Here is a 23,764-nt window from a genome sequence, read left to right on the forward strand (position 1 = left end):
TATAGGAAAGTTATTATGGTAACCTTGTGTAGGATAAATTATGTGGATAGATACTGGAAGCATAGAGAAGTGAGTAGGCTAACGGAATAAACACAATAAAAGGTAAAATCAGAGCAATGGCAGTGGGGATGGAGCAGAAAGGAAGAATGTGACAGAGAATCAATAGGGTTGGACTACTGATTACATAAGCAGAGAGAACAGATGGCTGTGAAGCACGTAGAAGGCTGATTTCACTAATCTAAATAGCAAAGTCACAGGCAAGAACAAGCTTCAGGAAACATGAGTTTGATTTCAGATATTAGTTTGTTATGCTAGCAAATTCTGTAGGTAGGTGTGCCCAGCGAGCAGCTTAATGTGTGGACTGCAGTACTAGAAAGAGGTTAGGGCACGGTATGGACATGTGGTCACTATCCAGAAAGGTTGTTGCAGTGGATGTGACTGCCCATGGCTAACGTATGCAAAGGAGACAGGGGATGATAGATCTCTGCAGGTCTACAGTTCAGGGAGAAGAGGAAGAAGGGCTGGTAATAGAGACAAAACAATGAAATGCCATTTTCAATGATATTGGCAATACTTTTTAAAGATAAGTGCTGACAAAGTTGTGGGGAAATAGATATACATTGTTGGGTGGGAATGGAAATAGGTACACACTTGCTAAAGGGAATTTTGGCATATGTTCTCAGGAGACTTAAAATGTTCCTACTGTGCTTGCTTTGGCTGACATATACTAAAATTGCAATGATACAGAGATTAGCGTGGTTCCTGCACAAGGATAATGTGCAAATTTGTGAAATGCTCCATATTTTTACTGCAATTAGAGGTAATGGTTTCACAACCTTGTGAATATACTAAAACCCATTGAATTACACACTTGAAGTAGTAAATTTTATGGTATGTGAATTATATTTAAGAAATTTCATATCCTTTGATCCAGTTTTTTCCACTCCTAGGATTTTATTCTAAGAAAGCCATTAAAGATGTACACACTGATTTACGTACTTGAAGTGTCTTCCACTGCAGGGTTATTCATAATGGTAAAATTTGAAATATCCTAGCTGTCCCACATTTAGCAAGAGTTAGAACATATTGTGTATTTACATGGAGGAATAATAGTTTGTCATTAAAAACCACGTTTTTGAAGACTACTTAATGATCCTGAAAAAGGCTCACAATATAATGGTAAATTTAAAAATTATATACAAACCTGAACATATTACAAGTCCAATTCAAGAAATGTATATGCATATATATCTATATTCTTACACAGACATGCACATATTGAAAGGCTGGATATAAATGTACTAATATTGTACCAGTGGGTATTTACCTTTGTGTGGTGGAATTAAGGGTTATTTTTATTTTTCATACTTTTAAATCATGTCTAGATTTTATACACTACACGTGTATTACCTTTTAAATAAAAAGAGGTTTCTTTTTTTGAGACAGAGTCTTGCTCTGTTGCCAGACTAAAGTGCAGTGGTGTGATCTTGGCTCACTGCAACCCCTGGCTCCCGGGTTCAAGAGATTCCCCTGCCTCAGCCTCCCAAGTAGCCGGGACTACAGGCACACACCACCACACCCGGCTAATTTTTTTTTTTTTTTTTTTTTGTATTTTAGTAGACACAGGGTTTCACCATGTTGGCCAGGATGATCTCCATCTCCTGACCTTATGATACGCCCACCTTGATCTCCCAAAGTGCTGGGATTATAGGCGTGAGCCACCACAACCGGCCATAAAAAGAGGTTTCTAAAGAAAAATGTCACCATTCTACATGGACATATCATTTATCCAGGCAACTGTCTGATATAGCTGTCTGACATATTCTTAAATTAGGAATCTGCAATTATACTTGTGATTCCACTTAACTATTTCAAAGATATAGATTTTTCCCTCAGAGAAATCAGCCTAGAGTCCACCAACCTAGCAAAATGCTTTTTTTCCACATAATTTTGCTGCTTGGCAGTGGATTCTTTTGTCTTACTACTTTATAAAAATTCCATCTGACAGCTTTTTACCCTTAATATTAGCACTGGGAGCTATTCTTTGCTGTGAGAGTAGACCAGGGCTGGGAGAACCAGGAGCAAGTTTGAGAGGAGGCCAGGCAAAGGAAAAGGGAAGTCAAGTCAAGGTCAGTATCAAGGCCATGCCCAGTGTGTTGAATAAAAAAACAAACAAACAAACAAAATACACTACTCAGGGTCTTCCTGGCTTTAGTTCTTTTCCAGTTGCCTGATAGACTTGGTGGGACACAGTTGGCTAGAGAGGGACCAAAAGTACAAGAAAATTTAGTGGTGGTGGTGGAGGTGTGGCAGCAAGTACCATTTGTAAAGCCGTCTAACTGCTAATATTTTTATGCAACATTTACAGTTCATAAAGAACTTTCATATACACCACTCCATTTCATTATCATAACCTTACTAACTCCACTCAGAAAAGAAGAAACTCAGGCTTAGGGAGGTGAAATATATCACGTAAGGTTTGAACACAAGTTTTTTGCTTCCAAATTTCTATGTCCCCCCAACCCCCAAATAGTGGTTCTCTTAAGTTGTACTATAGACCAGCATCAGCATCACCTGAGAACTTGTAGGAAAGAAAATTCTGGGGACCCATCCTCGACCTTTTGAATCAGAAAACTCTGGGGGTGGGGCCCAGCAATCTGAGTTTTGTTTTGTTTTTATACTTTATGTTCTGGAATACATGGGCAGAACATGCAGGTTTTTTACATAGGTATACACGTGTCATGGTGGTTTGTTGCACCCATCAACCCATCATCTACATTAAGTATTTCTCCTAATGCTATCCCTCCCCTAGCCCTCCACCCCTGACAGGCCCCAGTATGTGATATTTCCCTCACTGTGTCCATGTGTTCTCATTGTTCAACTCCCACTTATGAGTGAGAACATGTGGTGTTTGGTTTTCTGTTCCTGTGTTAGTTTGCCTAGAATGATGGTTTCCAGCTTCATCCATGTCCCCGAAAAGGACATGAACTCATCCGTTTTTATGGCTGCATAGTATTCCATGGTGTATATGTGCCACATTTTCTTTATCCAGTCTATCATTGATGGGCACTTGCGTTGGTTCCAAGTCTTTGCTATTGTGAATAGTGCTACAATAAACATATGTGTACATGTGTCTTTACAGTAGAATGATTTATAATCCTTTGGGTATATACCCAGTAATGGGATTGCTAGGTCAAATGGTATTTCTAGTTCTAGATCCTTGAGGAATCGCCACACTGTCTTCCACAATGGTTGAACTAATTTACATTCCCAACAACAGCGTAAAAGTGTTCCTATTTCTCCAAATCCTTTCCAGCATCTGTTGTTTCCTGACTTTTTAATGATTGCCATTCTAACTGGCATGAGATGGTATCTCATTGTGGTTTTGATTTGCATTTCTCTAACGGCCAGTGATGATAAGCTTTTTTTCATGCTTGTTGGCCACATAAATATCTTCTTTTGAGAAGTGTCTGTTCATATCCTTCACCCACTTTTTAATGGGGTTGTTTTTTTTCTTGTAAATTTGTTTAAGTTCCTTGTAGATTCTGGATATTAGCCCTTTGTCAGATGGATAGATTGCAAAAATTTTCTCCCATTCCGTAGGTTGCCTGTTCACTATGATGATAGTTTCTTTTGCTGTGCAGAAGCTCTTTAGTTTAATTAGATCCTGTTTGTCAATTTTGGCTTGTGTTTCCATTGCTTTTGGTGTTTTAGTCATGAAGTCTTTGCCCATGGCTATGTCCTGAATGGTATTGCCTAGGTTTTCTTCTAGGGTTTTTATGGTTTTAGGTCTTACATTTAAGTCTTTAATTCATCTTAATTTTTGTATAAGGTGTAAGGAAGGGGTCCAGTTTCAGTTTTCTGCATATGGCTAGCCAGTTTTCCCAACACCATTTATTAAATAGGGAATCCTTTCCCCATTGCTTGTTTTTGTCAGGTTTGTCAAAGATCTGATGGTTGTAGATGTGTGGCATTACTTCTGAGACCTTAGTTCTATTCCATTGGTCTATATATCTGTTTTGGTACAGTATCATGCTGTTTTGGTTACTGTAGCCTTGTAGTATAGTTTGAAGTCAGGTAGTGTGATGCCTCCAGCTTTGTTCTTTTGGCTTAGGATTGTCTTGGCTATCTGGGCTCTTTTTTGGTTCCACATGAAATTTAAAGTACTTTTTTCTAATTCTGTGAAGAAAGTCAATGGTAACTTGATGGGGAAAGCAATCAATCTAAAAATTGCCTTAGGCTGTATGGCCATTTTCACGATATTGATTCTTCCTATCTATGAGCATGGAATGTTTTTCCATCTGCTTGTGTCCTCTCTTATTTCCTTGAGCGGTGTAGTTCTCCTTGAGGTCCTTCGCATCCCTTGTAAGTTGTATTCCTAGGTATTTTATTCTCTTTGTAGCAATTGTGAATGGGAGTTCACTCATGATTTTGCTGTATTTGTCTATTATTAGTATATAGGAATGCTCGTGATTTTTGCACATTGATTTTGTATCCTGAGATTTTGCTGAAGTTGCTTATCAACTTACGGAGATTTTGGGCTGAGATGATGGGGTTTCCTAAATATACAATCATGTCATCAGCAAACAGAGACAATTTGACTTCCTCTCTTTCTATGTGAATACCCTTTATTTCTTTCTCTTGCCTGATTGCCCTGGCCAGAATTTCCAATACTATGTCGAATGGGAGTGGTGAGAGAGGCCACCCTTGTCTTGTGCCGGTTTTCAAAGGAAATGTTTCCAGCTTTTGTCCATTCAGTATGATGTTGGCTGTGGGTCTGTCATAAACAGCTCTTATTATTTTGAGATACATTTCATCAATACCTAGTTTATTGAGAGTTTTTAACATGAAGGGGTGTTGAGTTTTATCGAAGGCCTTCTCTGCATCTATTGAGATAGTCATGTGTTTTTTGTCATTGGTTCTGTTTATGTGATGGATTACATTTATTGATTTACGTATGCTGAGTCAGCCTTGCATCCCAAGGATGAAGCCGACTTGATCGTGGTGGATCCTCTAGATGATTCTAATGCATGCTCATAAGTTTGAGAACCATTACTGTACCATACTTTTTAAAACAGATTTTCAAGTGACTTCTTCTAAATACTGGCTGCTGTTATTTTGGTTCTTGTGGGGTGCTGCTTTCCAAGGTAGGCTGGAAACCTACCTTTAGCTGTCAGTGCTATGTGTATAATAGAGGGCAGCTGCTTAAAAAGTATGTAGGTTCCAGGGACAGGAATGTTCTTCTTTAGGGTGAGGAAGCTCCCGGGACCAAGAGAGCAATTCTTGAATCACAGCTGCCCTTGTCAGGGGGAGATAAGTGCTGGTGAGCAGTTGCCATATATGTACTTCCCTGGTAAGGCCTCTTTTCATTAAGGCTTTTGTATGGTTCCACAATGTTCCACATAAGCCCTTGGGAAATTTCTCTTTCTGAGGTATTTATATTCACAAACCTCGAGTTCATCAAGCTGTTCACTTCATTTTCTATACCTTTATTAAGGTTTAGTTGACAAAATTGTACATATTTATAATACACATTTTTTCATATATGTAAACATTGTGAAATGATTAAATAAAGCTAATTTACATATCCATAGCCTCACATACTTATCATTTTTTGTGGTGAGAACATTTAAGATCTACTCTCTTAGCAATTTAAGTATACAATACATTATTATTAACTACAGTCACTATTCTGTATATTAGATTTCCAGAATGTACTCCTCTTGTTCAACTGAAGCTTTGTATCCTTTGATCAACAGCTCATTTCCTGCCCCACCCCTCCATCCCTGGTGACCACCATTCTACTCTCTGCTTCTATGAGTTTGACGTTTTATTATTATCATTATTATTTTTAATATAATTTCGACTTCTATGTTTGATTCAGGGGGTGCATGTGCAGGTTTGTTACATGGGTATATTGTGTGATTCTGAAGTTTGGGGTATGAATGATCCCATCACCTGGGTACTAACCACAGTACCCAACAGCTTTCCAGTCCTTGTCCCCCTCTGTCCTTCCCTCCCCTATCTAGTAGGCCCCAGTGTCCATTGTTGCCATCTTTATGTCCATGAGTACCCATTGTTCTTACTTATAAGTGGGAGTTAAACATGTGGTATTTGGCTTTCTGTTCCTGCATTAATTTGCTTAGGATAATGATATCCAGCTATATCTATGTTGCTGCAAAGGACATGATTTTGTTCTTTTTTATGGCTGCATAGTATTCCATGGTGTATATATACCACATTTTATTTATCCAGTACACCACTGATGGGCACCTAGGTTGATTCCATGTCTTTGCTATTGTGAATAGTGCTGCAATGAACAAACAAGTGCAGGTGTCTTTTTTGGTAGAACTATTTATTTTCTTTTGTATATATACCAAGTAATGGGATTGCTGGGCCAGAGTTCAGCTTTTTTACATTTCACATATGGGATCATGTGGTATTTGTCTTTCCACGCCTGGTTTATTTCCTTAGCATAATGTCCTCCAGTATCATACACATACATGTTGTACAAATGCAGGATTTCCTTCTTTTTTATGGCTGAATAGTATTTCATTGTATATATGTATGTGTGTGTGTATATATATTTATTTCTCTCACACACACACACACACATATATATATATACACATATATAACATTTTCTTTATTCAGTCATTTGTTGTTGGACACTTAGATTTAGTCCATATCTTGGCTATTGTGAATAATACTGTAATAAACATGGGAGTGCAAATATCTCTTTAACATACTGATTTCATTTGCTTTAGATATATACCCAGAAGTGGGACTGCTGGATTATATTATAGTTCTATTTTTAGCTTTTTGAGAGACCCTCATACTGTTTTCCATAATGGCTATACTAATTTACATTTCTACCAATAGTGTATAAGGATTCCTTTTTCTTCACACCCTCACCAACAGTTGTCTTTTTGATAATAGACAGTCTAACAGATGTGAGGTGATATGTCATTGTGGTTTTGATTTGCATTTCACTGATGATTAGTGATGTTGAACATTTTTTAAATATACCTGTTGACCATTTATATATCTTCTTTTGAGCAATGTCTCTACAGATCTTTGGAACATTTTTCAATCAAGTTATTTGTTTTCTTACTATTGACTTGTTTGATTTCCTTATATGTTTTGGATATTCCTTATCAAATATGATTTGCAAATATTTACTCCAATCCTGTAGGTTTGTTGTCTCTTTGCTCTGTGGATTGTTTCCTTGGCTGTACAGAAGCTTTTTAATTTGATGCAATCCAACCTATTTTTGCTTTTGTTGCCTGTGCTTTTAGGGCCATAGCCAAAAAATCTTTGCCAAAGCCAAATGTCAAAAAGCTTTTCCATATGTTTTCTTGTAGTAGTTTTAGAGTATAAGGTCTTATGTTTAAGTCTTTAATCAATTTTGAATTGGTTTTTATATATGGTATAGGATATATAAAATAGAGTCCAATTTCATTCTACATGTGAATATCCAGTTTTCACAACACCATTTATTGAAGAGACTGTGCTTTCCTCATTATGCATTCTTGACACTTTTGTTAAAGATCAGTTGGCTGTAAATGTGTGGATTTATTTTTGGGCTCTCTCTTCTGTTCCATAGAACTGTATTTCCGTTTTTATGCCAGTACCATACTGCTTTGATTACTATAGTTTTATAGTATATTTGGGATCAGGTAGTATGATGCCTCCAGCTTTTTTTTTTTTTTCTCAAGATCTCATTAGCTGTTTGAGGTCTTTTGTGGTTCCTTACAAATTTTAGAATTTTTTATTCCTGTGAAAAAATGTAGTTGGAATTTTGATAGAGATTGCATTCAATCTGTAGATTGTTTTCGGCAGTATGGACATTTTAATGATAGTAATTCTTCTAACCCATGAGCATGGAATATCTTATTTTTATTTATGTCTTATTTATTGTGTCCTCTTTAATTTATTTCATCAATATTTTACAGTTTTTAGTATACAGATTTTTATCTCATTGATTACATTTACTCCTAAGTATTTTAGATTTATTTTGATGCTATTGTAAATGGGATAGTTTTAAAAATTTCTTTCTAAGTTTATTGTTGGTGTATAGAAATGTTATTGATTTTTACAGGGTAATTTTGTATCCTGCAACTTTACAGAATTCTTTTATTATTTCTAAGAGCCTTTTGGTGAAGTTCTAGGGTTTTCTGTATAAGATCATGTCACCTACAAATAAAGACAGTTTAACTTCTTCCTTTTCAATTGATATGGCTTTTATTTCTTTTTCTTGCCTAATTGCTCTGGTAGGACTTTCAGTACTATGTTGAGTAGAAGTGGGGAAAATGGGCACCCTTGTCTTTTTCCTATTTTTAAGGAAAAGCTTTCAGCGTTCCACCATGGAATATAATGTTAGCTGTGGGCTTCTCATATATAGCTTTATTGTGTTGAGGCACATTCCTTCTACACCTAATTTTTGAACAGTTTTTTTTTTTTATCATGAAAGCATGTTGCACTTTGTGAAATTCTTTTTTTGTATCTATTGAGATGATCATATGACTTTTATCCTTCTGCTAATGTGGTATATCACATTTATTGATTTGTGTATGTTGAACTATCTTTGCAGTAAGGAAATGAGGAAATTCAGTGGAGAGTGGGTTGGGAAGGTGGGGGTAGGTGAATCTATGTTCCTCAGAAGGAAAATAATATAGCATTATGGTATGTTTACAATGTTCTCCTGAAGTGTAGAGGACTCATTTTTCATTGTATATGCCTTCTGCAAGTATTGCTTTGAAAAGAAAAAAAAAAAGAAACACTTAAAAATTAACTTTTACAAACCAAACTAATTCTTTTTTGCTATGGTTTAAATATATATGTCTTTTCAGCATTCATATTGGGACAAGTTGATGGTATTAAGAGATAAGGCCCTTGGGAGGGGATTAGGCATTGAGGGCTCTGCCCTCAGGGATAGTATTAGTGCCCTTATAAAAGGGTTTGAGGAAGAGTTTGCCTCTTTTGCCCTTCTACTTCTTCTGCTATGTGAGGACACAGCATTTTTCCCCTTTGCTCTCCCTCTATGTGAGGACACAGCAACAAGGCACCACCTTTGAAGCAGAGAATAGCCCTCACTGGATATTAAATCTGCTGGTGCCTTGGTCTTGATTTCCCAGCCTCTAGAACTGTGAGAAACAAATTTCTGTTCTTCACAAATTACCCACTCTAAGGTATTTTGTTGTAGTAGCATAAATGAACTAAGATACCTTCCCACTCTTCTGCTGGTGCTGGTGACAGCCTGAATCATTTACTAAGGTGATAAATCTGGTAGACACTCTGGACTCCCTCCTCTTATTTACCCCTCACATCTGTCTAATCAGGCACCAAGACTTATTGATTCTACCTCCTAGACTAGATAATTCTCAAATCTGCCCCTCCACTCTATCCCTAAATCACTTTTAACTATAGCATTCATTTTCTAACTGGTTGACCTGCCTCTTTTCTCCCTGCAAAATGCAAATGAATACATCTTTTCAAATCGCAAATCCGGTCTTGCCACTCTCATGCTTAAAATTCTTCACTGGATTCCTAGTACTTATGTGAAAAGTCCAAATTCATTAGCATGGTAGCCTAGACCTTCCTTGTTCTTAACCACTATTCTAACCTCCCTCCTCTACAGGTACAGGTAGAGGGATAGGAAGGGAACATGATGAACCAGAAATTGATAATAAAAGGGAAAGCCTCCCAGAAATCCTTTGTGACCAGGAAGAGTGCTGAGGGCCAGGAGAGAACTTAGGACAAAGAAAAACCATGAATTAGTCGTGGGGGAGATCTGGAGGAGCAGTCTGCAGGATACTGCATCCATGTTGGGGAGCAGAGGAGTCTATAAGGAATGTGAATGCACAGCATTCAGGCAGGAGTGCTTTGACGCTGGGGACATTTCCTGTGGAACACTGAAGGACCATGAAACTTTAGGTATTCTGACATAATACATAATGTCTACTAATAGTCTGCATCCAGGGGGAAATCCAAATTGAGATCTGGTTGTCAAGGAAGGGTATAAATTGACCCAGATGAAAGGTACTTCTAGAGAAGGAATATTGATAGCATATTAAAATCATGGAAATGAAAGGGGAACAATGGTGTCTTGAGGGTAGGATATATGAGGAGGAGAAGTGGTGAACAGTAAGGCCAGAGAGGCAAACTGGGCCAGAACATGGAGAATGGTAAAATCAGATTCACATTTTGGAAAGTTGTGTCCATTGGCATTTTGTAGGGAGAAAAGATGCAGGTGGATCAGATAGGAAATGAGCACTATACTCCAAGTGATGTATAATTCAGGGATAGAGGGGCAAGTTTGAGAAATGTCTGGTCTAGAGGTAAAATCAGTTAGTCTTGGTAGCTGAGACAGATGTGAGGGATAAATAAGAGGGAGTATAGAGTGTCTATCAGATTTTTCACTCTAGTTTGTGATTCAGCCTGTCACTAGCATCAGCAGAAGAGTAGGGAGGAGAATTAGTTCAGTTTTAGAAAAACTGCAGATTTTTAAGTATTTTTAAATTATTTAAAGCAATACTTGCAGAAGGCAAACCATTCAAATAGTACAAAGGCATATACAATGAAAAAGGAATGCCCCATACTCCAAGGGAAACCACTTTTAACAGTTTGTTTATCCCTGAGCAGCAATATGACAGAGTGTGAAGAACATAAGCTCTAGAATAAGACTGTCTGGATTTGAGTCTACCATTTCCAGCTGTATGTCCTCGGGCTAGTTATTTAACCTCTCTACCTCACTTACATTATCTCTAAAATGGGAATTATAATAATGGGACACAGAAAAGGCAAATTAATATACTGCTTGGAACTTTGCCGTTGGTGCTTAACAACATATATTGGAGATAATTCCATATCCACATACACTTTTCTTAAATAAATTTTAAATAACTGAATAGTATTTTACCAAGTGATTATTTTTATAGTTTATTTAGCCTTTACTCAAGTAATGAACATGAAGCTGTTTTTGCTAATACAAATAATGTGATTAATACCTTTTTACATGTCTTCACACACATACATGATTATATATTTTATAGAAAGTCCTACAAGTGGAACTATGGGTCAAAAAGTACATAAATGTTTAATTGTGATAAAATATACTAAGATCCAAAGAGGTTATGCTAATTTACACTTCCAACAATGTATTAGAGCAGTGCTTTACAAACTTTCATACGCCTACAAGTCACCTGGGGATCTGATTAAAAGGCAGATTCTGATTTAGTAGATCTGAGATGGAGCTGAATTTCTAAAAAGTTCTCAGTTGATGCAGATGCTGCTGATCCAAGGACCACACTTTGAGTAGCAAGGTATAAGAGCACACGTATTTCTCCACATGTTTGCCCCCCAAAAAAAATGTATATTAAACGCTCTGATTTTTCCCATTTTGATAGGTGAAAGTTATGTCTCATTGCGTAAATTAATCTATACTGCTTTAATTGTAAGTGTTGAGCGTCTCTCTCTCTTTCTCTCTCTCTCCTCTCCCTCTTTCCATCTCTCCCTCTCTTTCCCTGAGTTAGGGTCTTGCACTGTTGCCCAGGCTGGAGTGCAAGGGTGTGATCACGGCTCACTGCAACCTTAAACTCTGGCTCAAGTGATGCTCTCGCCTCAGCCTTCTCTGAGTAGCTGGGACTATAGGGCGTGCACCACCATGCCTGGCTAACTTTTAGTCTTTTTGTCAAGACAGGGTCTCACTATGTTTCTCAGGCTTGTCTTGAACTCCTGGCCACAAGCAATCCTCCTGCCTTGGCTACCCCCAAATGTTGGGATTACAGGCATGAGACACTGTGCCAACATAGTATCTTTTCATTTGTTGTTAAAAGCCCACTTTCTTTTTGTCTGAACTGCCTGTTCAGGTTCTTTTTTCCTTTTTGAGTGGTTTGTTGGCATTTTCCCGTTATTCTCAAGAGCTCTTTATATATTATATATTAAGGGAGCCAGCCTCTTGCCATATCAGATGCAAAATCTTTTCCCCAGTTTTTTTCTTTGGATTTTATTTTTGTATTTTTCTGGTGCTTTAAATTTTAACTTTTGTGCTGTCAGATTTAACAGTTTTCTGTTTTATGGCTTCCAGGTTTTTTTTTTTTTTTTTTTTTTTTGGTTGTTTTTTGTTTTTGTTTGAGACAGGGTCTCATTCTATCGCCCAGGCTGCAGTGCAATGGTGCGATCTCCACTCACTGCAACCTCTACCTCCCGGATTCAAGTGATTCTCATGCCTCAGTCTCCTGAGTAGCTGGGATTACAGGCATGCACCACCACACCTGGCTAATTTTTGTATTTTTTGTAGAGAGACGGGGTTTTGCCATGTTGCCCAGGCTGGTCTCAAACTCCTGAGCTCAGGTAATCTGCCCACCTTGGCCTCCCAAAGTGCTGGGAATACAGGCGTGAGCCACCGCACCTGGCCAGCTCCCAGGTTTTGTGTTTTGCTTAGAAAGACTTTTCATATTTAAAGATAAAATCATGTACTAAAAGTTGTATACTAAACAATGTCTTTGAATCATTATGGTTAGACTTCATTAGGGTTTACTGATCAGTCTATTCATGTGCTAGTGCCAAAGTATTTTAATTACTGTAATTTTATAATATGCTTTAACAGGACTAGCCGCTTTGTCTTTTATTTCTCTTTTATTCAGACCTTTCTTGACTAATCTTACATATGTACTTCAGAATCAGTTTGGGCATGTTGGATTGTAGTGTGTCTGGAGCACAACTCTGTGTGTAGAACTCTAACATGCAGTTGAAAATGATCATCTGGAATCTGGGCATGTGGTCTTCCCTAGATATAGAAATCTGGGAGTCATCAGTGGTACCTGAAGCCCCTCGATAAAAGTTCATAGAATAAGAAAATGAGGCTGAGATAGAACTCTAGGTTAATGGTTCTCAAAATTCAGTTCCCACACCAGCAGCATCAGCATTATCTGAGAACTTCTTGAGCTCCTACTAGATCAGAAACTCTGGAGAGAGGGGAGGAGCAGTATGTTCTTTAATATAAACTCTCCAGGGGAATTTAATGTACATTCAAGTTTGAGAATTACTGTTCTAGGGTATATCTGTGCATAAAAGACAAATTAAGGAAAAAGAGCTCAACTAGCAGTAGGAAAACAAGGAAAAAGAAGTGTTATGCACTGGGCGTGGTGGCTCATGCCTGTAATCCCAGCACTTTGGGAGGCCAAAGCAGGCGGATCATGAGGTCAAGAGTTCAAGACCAGCCTGGTCAACATAGTGAAAACCCGTCTCTACTAAAAACACAAAAAAATTAGCCAGGTGTGGTGGGGTGCACCTGTAATCCCAGCTACTCGGGAGGCTGAGGCAGGAGAATCACGTGAACCTGGGAGGCAGAGGTTGCAGTGAGTGGAGATTGCGCCATTGCACTCCAGCCTGGGTGACAATGTGAGACTCCATCTCAAAAAAAACAAAAAGTGTTACGATAATAAAAGAATACAAATTTCTAGAAAGAAGTGCTCAACAGTGCCCAAAGCTGCAATGATGAAGCAAAATAATATTTATTAAGCAACTACTATTTCCAAAGGGCTTATGTATATCAGCTCATTTACTCATGTAATAAAGTAAATATCATTATCCCCATTTTATAGATAAGAAAACTATGATTAAGTAACTTACCAAAGGTCATCTAGCTGATATGTGATTTGACACCAGTTCTACCATATAATAATGGCTTAAAAACTTACTGAAAAATTGCTCATTAGAAAAGGAGAAGAAACTATGCTCCTTGATTTTTTTTTCAATCTGGAAGACATTAATTCACCTTGGAACCATACAGAGGAGAGTGGCATAGTAGTGGTAGGAGTAGAAGGCAGACTGCAGTGAGGAAATGGGAGGTGAGAAAATAGAGCCAATGTCTAAGATGTTTGGCTGTGAAGGAAAAGAAATTGGTAGTTGGATGAGGATAAAAGTTAAGGGCAGATTATGTTTTTAGGATGAAGAGACCATCTGCAAATATTTATGTAGAATTTTGATTAATTTAGATTAGAAATTTCATTCTAAGGCTCCAGGACAATCTCTAGTACTGACCTCTCACTTAAATACCACACCAGTTCTACCTATTCCCTACAACTGCCCATTGGCTTTCTATATTTTCTATCACCTCAAACTAAAAACAACAAAAACCAAACAAAAATTGATACCAAGCCTAGCTCTTTCTATTTTTGTTTTGTTTGTTCATTTTAAATTCTTAAAGGTCTGACTGGCTCAAACTTGGTAATCATTATGTATTCCTCCTCTTCTTCGGCCTTTATACTGAATTAGTCACCAAGTGCTGGCTTTGAAATATCTTCCCCTATTAACTTGCCCTGCCTATTCCTACTGTCACTGCTCCCTGTACTACATAAGCAATCGTGTAGTGTGAGCTCCTTACATCCAATCCAACCCACACCAATTTTCCACAAACACCAATCTCATACTTATTCAACTGCTTGCAATCCTGCAATGGTTCCCCATTGCCTACTAAGTAAAGCTTGCTTTTTCTGGGCCTTCTGTAGATTGTTCACATTTATCTCTCACTGAGCCCCCATATAAATCTTAAGTTGGATGGACCTCCTTTATGTTTCCCAAAACTACATTTCTTTTCATCCCTTTTTTATGCATTCCTATAAACTATTTAGGAATTAAGTCAAGCTCCCCCTCTTGTTTGCAAACATAGTGTTATGTTTTCTGCCTCTAATCTTCAAAATCACTTGCTGCTGGCATCACTCATTTTGATAATCACGTACTTCCTTGCTCAAGCATTTTGCCTATGTATGTCTTATCTCTCTCAACTAGAGTACAGGGTTAGAGCATACTCCTATGATCACCACCACATTGCTTAACATACATGCTCAGCACTCAAAAATATTTGTTAAATCAATGAAATTGTATCATGGGACCTTGCCATTTGAAGAGATCATTGGTGAATTAATTTTGGAAAATGCCTTTTTAAAAAACTCTCAAATGCCATATTAAGAACAACAATACACATTCACTGAATATGTAGCCAGTATCAGGTATTTTCTCTTGAAGTACCTATTTAATGCTTACCAGATCCCTGTCAGGTGAAAGTTATTACTCTGAATTACCATCAAGACAAAACTATGAGATGTTTAAAGACTTGCCCAGTATTTCCACTACTTCTACAGAGTACGTATAGCCCGCATTCAAAAACCCCAAATCCATTGTTCTATTCTCTACAACACAGACTTTTTTCTTTCATTTTTATTTTTTAAACAGGGCCACATTGTTCTTACTTGAATTAAAAAGATTATTTTTCTGTACTTTTGATATGAAAATTCTAATTAAGAAAATAGGTAAATAATGAGTATATTTTTATCTCGAGTTTAGTGTCTAATTACAGTTTCTGTGACTAATGAGAGAAAGTACCTTTGTGTCCCCAAAGTAAACTTGTACCATAATGCAAAGGGAGATGAGATGCAGCTGGGTGCTGTATTAACATTCATAATTATGCATCATATGTTCCAAAAATGAATTGTTGTTTGACAGGAAGGGAAATGACAATAGTAAGAATTATAGCAAAAGCACATAAGGTTAATCAATATATAATCGACTCTCAAATATGCACATTTTGGATGTTTTCTTTTATTGGTGTTTATGATTTACTATTTAGAAACACTGTAAATTAATCTACTAGAATATATTTCCCTATTAAAGATGCCTGAATTGAAAACATGCACATATAAAGTGAATACATTTTTAATGACACATAGTAGATATATTACTTAAGGGAGATTTTGCTCCACAAACGCAATAACCTACACATAATGAGGTGTTCTCCAGCAATACTTGGTCTAAAACACACACACACCACACCATACACCCCCCCACACACACAAATACACATACACACACTTTGGGGACAATTTAAACCTATTGGGAGAAAAAGACTAGATTAAAAACTCACTTTTCAGTATCTCCTAATGCATACATTATTAAACATAGCACACCCCAAAGAAACAGGAGGAATGGAGAATACAGATGACAACATTTTTCCACTGACTGAGATCTAGCTTCAAATCAGAAAAGAGGATGCCTTCACCCAACAGATGGCTACTAATGTCTTTTTTTTTTAATTATTTTTTATTATTATACTTTAAGTTCTAGGGTACATGTGCATAACGTGCAGGTTTGTTACATATGTATACTTGTGCCATGTTGCTGTGCTGCACCCATCAACTCGTCAGCACCCATCAACTCGTCATTTACATCAGGTATAACTCCCAATGCAACCCCTCCCCCCTCCCCTCTCCCCATGATAGGCCCCGGTGTGTGATGTTCCCCTTCCCGAGTCCAAGTGATCTCATTGTTCAGTTCCCACCTATGAGTGAGAACATGCAGTGTTTGGTTTTCTGGCTACTAATGTCTTAACGTAAGGAGCCAAAAATCATCACTTCAGTTGCAAGCAGACCCACACCTAGAACCTTAACCCTCATCCAATCTAAAAGCTAATTAACTCAGTTTATTCTTCTGTGAAGACTGGTGAGCATCTCAGGTCGAGGCAAAGTTAAAGCCTGGGTAACTAAGAAATCCTCAATTATCCTCTCAGACCAATTTACAATTTTTCTCTGGGCTCTACTGGGGCGTCAAGGTTACTACTGAGGATAACACAGGGAGAGGCAAAGGAGAAAGCACGCACAGCTTGATTTTTAAACTCACACAAGGATTTCTGAAGAACCCAGTTAAAATATTTCATTTAAAGCCTCTGAAAATATCACTGAGACAGAGGTAGGTAGGCACATCAGTAGCAACCAGCTGAGGTGCTACAGAGAGCAAACTAGATATGAAGTCAGATAGATCTGGCTGTGAGACAGTGGACATGTCAGTTACTTCATTTCTTCGTACCTCAGTCTCCTTATCTGTAATGTGGGGATATATTTATCCCTACACCTTATAAGAGAGCTGTGCCAATTAAATGACATGATGCATTTGTTAGCTGCCAGCACTGTATTTCACCCACCATATGTGCTGGGATAGAAGGACAGAACTAACATTTACAGAGTGTCTATTAAACCTGAAAGTAATCATAGTTCTGGCCAAGCCTCTAAGTTAGGTGGGAAGGCACCATGGAAGAACTCTTCATTCTGGATTGAAATCCCTAAGGAGAATTTTGTTTATCTTTTCCTGGTCTTAACATTTTCAGACCAACTGTTGGGCCAAGGACCGATACAGCACTATCACAGTGAGCTGAAGAATTATGATACTACTAATGAATGGAATTCTCCAAAACTCAGCCCCATTTATATAGGGAAAACAGATGGGATCTGAAGTCAAACACAGAGACTGAATTTGAGTTCCAGCTCTGACACTTATTAGCTTCGTGGTCTTAGACAACTGATGTGTCCATTTGAGCCTTGGTTTGCTATCACTACTGTATTCCATGATGGCATGAGGTCTCAGGCCAAGCAAGCTACTCAGATCCTGGGATATAACATACAGGCAACACAGAGCTACTTTCCCAGTCTATCTGTGACAAACCAATGGTCATTGCAAGCTTTTACCCTGATGAGTTATGGGGAGAGGAAAAGAAATTATTTTTATGGTGATAATTTACTGCGGCATGAAAGGGCCTCTAGCAATTCTTCTTGTTCTAGGAAATTCATCATAATAGTGATTCTGAATCACATATAATAGACCAGCCATACTCTCCATCACTTCATGAGCGACCTCTCCTACTCATCCTTAAACTTTTCCTTTACTCAACTCCAAGCCTTTCTCAGGAAATAGGAAGTAGAAAAGAATCATACACAGGTACACATACTGAGAGAGACGAGAGAGAGAGGAGGTGGGGAGGCAGGAATATAACAAGAGAAACATTTCTTAATCTCATACAAAATGCATACACCAAAACAAGTTTTTAATTTTTGTTCAAAATATTCCATTCTTTTGGAAGGGCCATGGGTGCTTTAAGAAATATCTTTCTGAAGTGCAAAGAGGGAAAACCTCAGGTAAGTAACCTTCAATGTGTGTAAATTTAAATCATGCCTTTTTTTATGACTGAGAGAAGGGCAGGTGATGTTCTACTCTTTCCCCCAAAGGAAAAGAAAACTACCATGTATAATTTCTCAAAGACTATTCAAAGGCATTCATTAACTTTATACTTAACAAAATTGAGGGATATTCTACACCTTCATCACAGAAAAAAGGAAGAATATATTTCTGCATTAGGAGCCAGAGACAATCATTTTTAGCTGAACAAGGGTGCCAGAACAGCCAACCCATGCTTTCCCTTTGATTAGCTGGAAAGCAATCAATGCACTCTTGTTAGATTGGAGCTTTCACTCAAAATAGAAACTGGCCTGATGTCCAAAAAGTCGGCAGTTCAGAGACTAATCCCCAGAAGGGATCTTGATATTTGCGTTAAGACCCAGAGTTGGCATGCTCATCAGAACCCAAGTTTAAGACAGGCTTGAAGAAGTTGTTAATAGACTGGTGAGGCATATTCAACATCTTCAAAATTCACACGTTTATTTCATCAGCTGAAACAAACAGCTTAGGTACTTAAGGTTTGCTTCATTTAGCTGTTTTAATAAAGATATTGGGTTTTAAATAAACATATTTATTTAACTTTAAAATTTATTAAAGATATGGGGAGGTAATACTTATAAATCTTAGGATTGGGGGCAAAAACATTATTTATTGAGACTTCTGCTTCTGGGTAAATGGAGATGAACTTTCTCCCATTCCTTTCACTAATATAACTAGAACCCTTGGACATTATGTATAAAACAAACATAAGACGACTCTCGGCTGACTGCCTCTGATATCATTCATTAGGAGAAAATATTTGCAAAACATATTTCTGACAAAGGACTAGTATCTAGAACATGAAAAGAAATTTTAAAACTTAGGAGTAAAAGAATAATCCAGTTAGAAGGGTCTTAATGTAATGAAAATGATTTATATTACATTAAGAAGGCAAACCAGTGAGGGACCTTGAGTTCCAAGGAATGACACAGTGATAAGGTCCCTGGCTTTTCTTTTTACCTTCTATAGCCCAGATTAGGAGCTGAGAAGCAACAACTTGGAAATACTTGGGGGCACAGATCAAATAAGCCCCAGAAAGAGCCTGCTCTCACTATCCAGAGGACTGGGACAGGGGTAGACACCAAGACATAAAACTTTTAGATAATAACTGCTCTACTCCATCCAAACAGCACAGGAAAACTGTGGCCCCAGCAGCCCTCATGCCAACGAAGGCTGAATGGGGAACCTAGACTTCCACTCTGACTAGGCTATTAATAAGGTGTCACAAATCTTCTCCTTCAGGTGTTGGTAGGAAAGACCAAATACAGAGACAGGACTTTCATCCATGCCAGGTGATAACAAGTCTCCTACTCATGATGTTAATGGAGAACACATGGGGAGCACAGGCATCCACTCCCCGCTTGGCAGTAATAAGGAGCCCCTCCTCCCAGCTGAGGTTGTGTTCAGAGGCAGCCTACTGGAGTGTTAGAACCTCCACCACCGACCAGCAGTAAGCAAGCCACTCCCCTTCTCTGTGGTGTCAGAGGAGGCGCTCCCAGCAAAGGAGGTATCAGTGGAAGCCTAGCAGGAACAAGCAGCCTCCCCTCCTCAGGTATCAATAGAGACCAAGTGGAGAGCCTGGACTTTCTACCTCCACATGGCAGTAATCCCACGTGGCAGCGACCCCCATCGCTTGCCAGAGCGGTGTCAGAGGAAGCCAGCTAAAACAGAAAGTTTAAATATGATTCAGAGTCTCAAAACATAATATCCTAAATGTCCAGATTTCAATAAAAAAATCATTCATCATGCTGGAACCAGGAAGATCTCAAACTGAATGAAAGAGAGATAATCATGAGACACCAGAAGATCACAGAAATGTTAGAATATGATAAAGCACCCATCATAAAAATGCTTTAATGAGTAATGACAGACATGCATGAAACAAATGAAAAAACAGAAAGACTTACAAAGAATTAGCAAGTCTTGGCAAAGATGTAGAATATATAAAGAAGAACCAACTGGAAATCTTAGAACTTAAAAATACAACATTCAAAATAAAAAACAAAATGAATACAGGCATACCTTGGAGATATTGCTTTGCTTCCAGACCATTGCAATAAAGCAAATACTGAAATAAAGTGAGTAACATGAATTGTTTTGGTTTCTCAGTGCATATAAAAGTCATGTTTACACTACACTGTAGTTTATTAAGTGTAGAATAGCATTATGTCTAAAAACAATGTACAAACCTTGATGAAAGAATACTTTATTGCTAAAAAATGTTAATGATCATCTGTGCCTTCGGTGAGTCATAATCTTTTTGCTGGTGGAGGGTCTTGCCTTGATGTTGATGGTTACTGGCTTCTCAGGGTGATGGTTGTTGAAGATTGGAGTAGGTGTGGCAATTTCTTAAAATAAGACAACAATAAAGTTTGCTGCATCAATTGACCCTTCCTTTCATGAGAGATTTATCTGCTGCATGCCATGCTGTTTGACAGCATATACTGACAGTAGGATTTCCCTCTCCTCTCTCCTCTCTTCTCTTTCAGACAGAATCACTCTGTCACCCAGGCTGGAGTGCAGTGGCATGATCACAGCTTTACTGCGGTCTCTACCTCCCTGGGCTCAAGCAATCCTCCTACCTCAGTCTCTTAAGTAGCTGGGACTTCAGACACATGCCACCACACCCAACTAAAATTTTTTTTGTAGAGTTGGGGTTTCACTATGGTGCCCAGGTGGTCCTGAACTCCTGGGATCAAGCAATCCAAATGCCTTGGCCTCCCAAAGTGCTGGGATTATAGGCATGAGCCACCGTGCCTGGCCTGACTTCTTTCAAAATTGGAGTCAATCCTCTCAAACTCTGCCACTACTTTATCAACTAAGTTTACAGAATATTCTAAATCCTTTGTTGTCATTTCAACAGTGTTCACAGTATCTTCACCAGGAGTAGATTCCATCTCAAGAAACCACTTTCTTTGCTCACACATAAGAAGCAACTCCTTGTCTGTTAAGGTTTTATGAGATTGCAGCAATTCAGTCACACCTTCAGGTTCCACTTGTAATTCTAGTTCTCTTGTTATTCCTACCACCTTTGCAGTTACTTCTTCCACAGAAGTCTTGAACCCCTCAAAGTCATTTATGAGGGGTAGAATGAACTTCTTCTAAACTCCTGCTAATATGGATATTTTGATCTCCTCCCTTGAATCATGAATATTTTAATGACATCAAAACGGTGAATCCCTTCCAGAAGATTTTCAATTTGCTTTGGCCACATTCATCAGAGGATTAACTATCTACAGCAGCTATAGCCTTACAAAATGCATTTTTTTTTTTTTGCTTTTTAAAATTATTATTATACTTTAAGTTCTGGGGTACATGTGCAGAATGTGGAGGTTTGTTACATAGGTATACACGAGCCATGGTGGTTTGCTGCATCCATCAACCCGTCATCTACATTAGGTATTTCTCCTAATGCTATCCCTCCCCTAGCCCCCCGCTCTCTGACAGGCCCCCGTGTGTGATGTTCCCCTCCATGAGTCCATATGTTCTCATTGTTCAACTCCCACTTATGAGTGAGAACATGTAGTGTTTTGTTTTCTGTTCTTGTGTTAGTTTTCTGAGAATGATGGTTTCCAGCTTTATCCATGTCCCTGCAAAGGACATGCACTCATCCTTTTTTAAGGCTGCATAGTACTCCATGGTGTATATGTGCCACATTTTCTTTACCCAGTCTATCATTGATAGGCATTTGGGTTGGTTCCAAGTCTTTGCTATTGTGAACAGTGCTGCAATAAACATACGTGTACACGTGTCTTTATAGCAGAATGATTTATAATCCTTTGGGTATATACCCAGTAATCAGATCACTGGGTTAAATGGTATTTCTGGTTCTAGATCCTTAAGGAATTGCCACACTGTCTTCCACAATGGTTGAACTAATTTACACTCCCACCAACAGTGTAAAAGCATTCCTATTTCTCCACATCCTCTCCAGCATCCGTTGTTTCCTGAGTTTTTAATGATTGCCATTCTAACTGGCATGAGATGGTATCTCATTGTGGTTTTGCTTTGCATTTCTCTAATGACCAGTGATGATGAGCTTTTCTTCATATGTTTTTTGGCCACATAAATGTCTTGAGACATGTCTGTTCATATCCTTTGCCCACTTTCTGATAAATAATAAGACTTGAAAGTCAAAATTACTCCCCAATCTATGGACTGTGGAATGGATGAGTTAGCAGGCATGAAAATAACATGAACCTCCTTGTACATATCCATCAGGGTGCTTGGGTGACCAGGTGCATTGTTAATGAGCAGTACTATTTGAAAGGAATTTTCTGAGCAGTAATTATCAACAATGGGTTTAAAATATCCAGTAACCATACTGTAAACAGATGTGCTGTCATCCAGGCTTGGTTCCATTTATAGAGCACAGATAGAGTAGATTTGGTATAATTCTTAAAGGCCCTAGGATTTTTGGAATGGTAAATGATCAATGACTTCAACTTAAAAGTCATCAGCTGCATTAGCCTCTAACAAGAGAGTCAGCCTATCCCATGAAGTTTTAAATTGAGGCACTGACTTCTCCTTTTTAGCTACGAAAGTCCTAGATGGCATCTTCTTCCAATATAACGCTGTTTGGTCTACATTAAAAATCTGTTGTTTATTGTAGCCACCTTTGTCAACGATCTTAGCTAGATCTTCTGGATAATTTGCTGCAGCTTCTATATCAGCACTTGGTGCTTCACCTTGCACTTTTATGTTATAGAGACAGCTTCTTTCCTTAAGTCTCATGAACCAACCTCTGCTAGCTTCAAACTTTTCTTCTGCAGCTTCCTCAGCTCTCTCAGCCTTCATGGAATTGAAGAAAGTTCGAGCCTTGCTCTGAATTAGGGTTTGGCTAAGGGAATGTTGTGGCTGGTTTGCTCTTCTATGCAGATCACTAAAACTTTCTCTATATCAGCAATAAGGCTGTTTCACTTTTTTTTATAATTCATGTGTTCATTGGAGTAGCACTTTTAATTTCCTTTAAGAACTTTCCTTTGCATTCACAACTTGGCTAACTGTTTGGTGCAAGAGGCCTGGCTTTCAGCCCATCTTGGCTTTTCACATGCCTTCCTCACTAAGCTTAAGCATTTCTAACTTTTTACTTAAAGGGAGAGCTATGTGACACTTCCTTTCACTTGAAGACTCAGAGGGCATTGTAGGGTTATTAATTGGTATAATTTCAATGTTGTGTCTCAGGGAATAGGAAGGTCTGAGGAGAGGAGGAGTGACAGAGGAATGGCCTGTCAGTACACACGACATTTATCAATTCAGTTTGCCATCAATTTGACAGTTTGACATCAATTCACTTTGCCATCTTATATGGGCACAATTTGTGGTGCCCCAAACAATTACAATAGTACCATCAAAAAATCATTGATTACAGACCATCATAACAAATATGATAATGAAAAAGTTTGAAATATTGTGAGAATTACTAAAATGTGACACAGAGACATGAAGTGAGAACATGCTATTAGAAAAATGGCGCCAATAGACTTGCTTGACACAGGTTGCCACAAACCTTCAATTTGTAAAACCCACAATTATCTGCAAAGTGCAATGAAGCAAAGTGCAATAAAATGAAGTATGCCTGTAATCTCAACAGTAGAATGGAGAAGACAAAAGAATCAGTACACTTGAATATAGAAAAATATAAATTACCCAATATGAACAACAGAAATCAAATAGACTGAAAAAATAAACAGAGCCTCAGGGATCTTTGGGACTATAA

The 23,764-nt window shown here is 38.1% G+C and overlaps 1 protein-coding gene and 1 pseudogene across 3 annotated transcripts in view; one reads left to right on the forward strand and one right to left on the reverse strand.

Annotated features, from left to right (window-relative positions):
- The window catches only part of SHROOM4 (shroom family member 4), a 237,488-nt gene that overhangs the window by 63,038 nt on the left and 150,686 nt on the right, over positions 1–23,764 (reverse strand). The gene's annotated exons all lie outside the window — the stretch shown is intronic.
- LOC126946977 (uncharacterized) lies at positions 707–807 on the forward strand (annotated as a pseudogene).

Source organism: Macaca thibetana, chromosome X (assembly GCF_024542745.1).
Source record: "Macaca thibetana thibetana isolate TM-01 chromosome X, ASM2454274v1, whole genome shotgun sequence".
In the NCBI taxonomy this organism is placed as follows: domain Eukaryota; kingdom Metazoa; phylum Chordata; class Mammalia; order Primates; family Cercopithecidae; genus Macaca; species Macaca thibetana.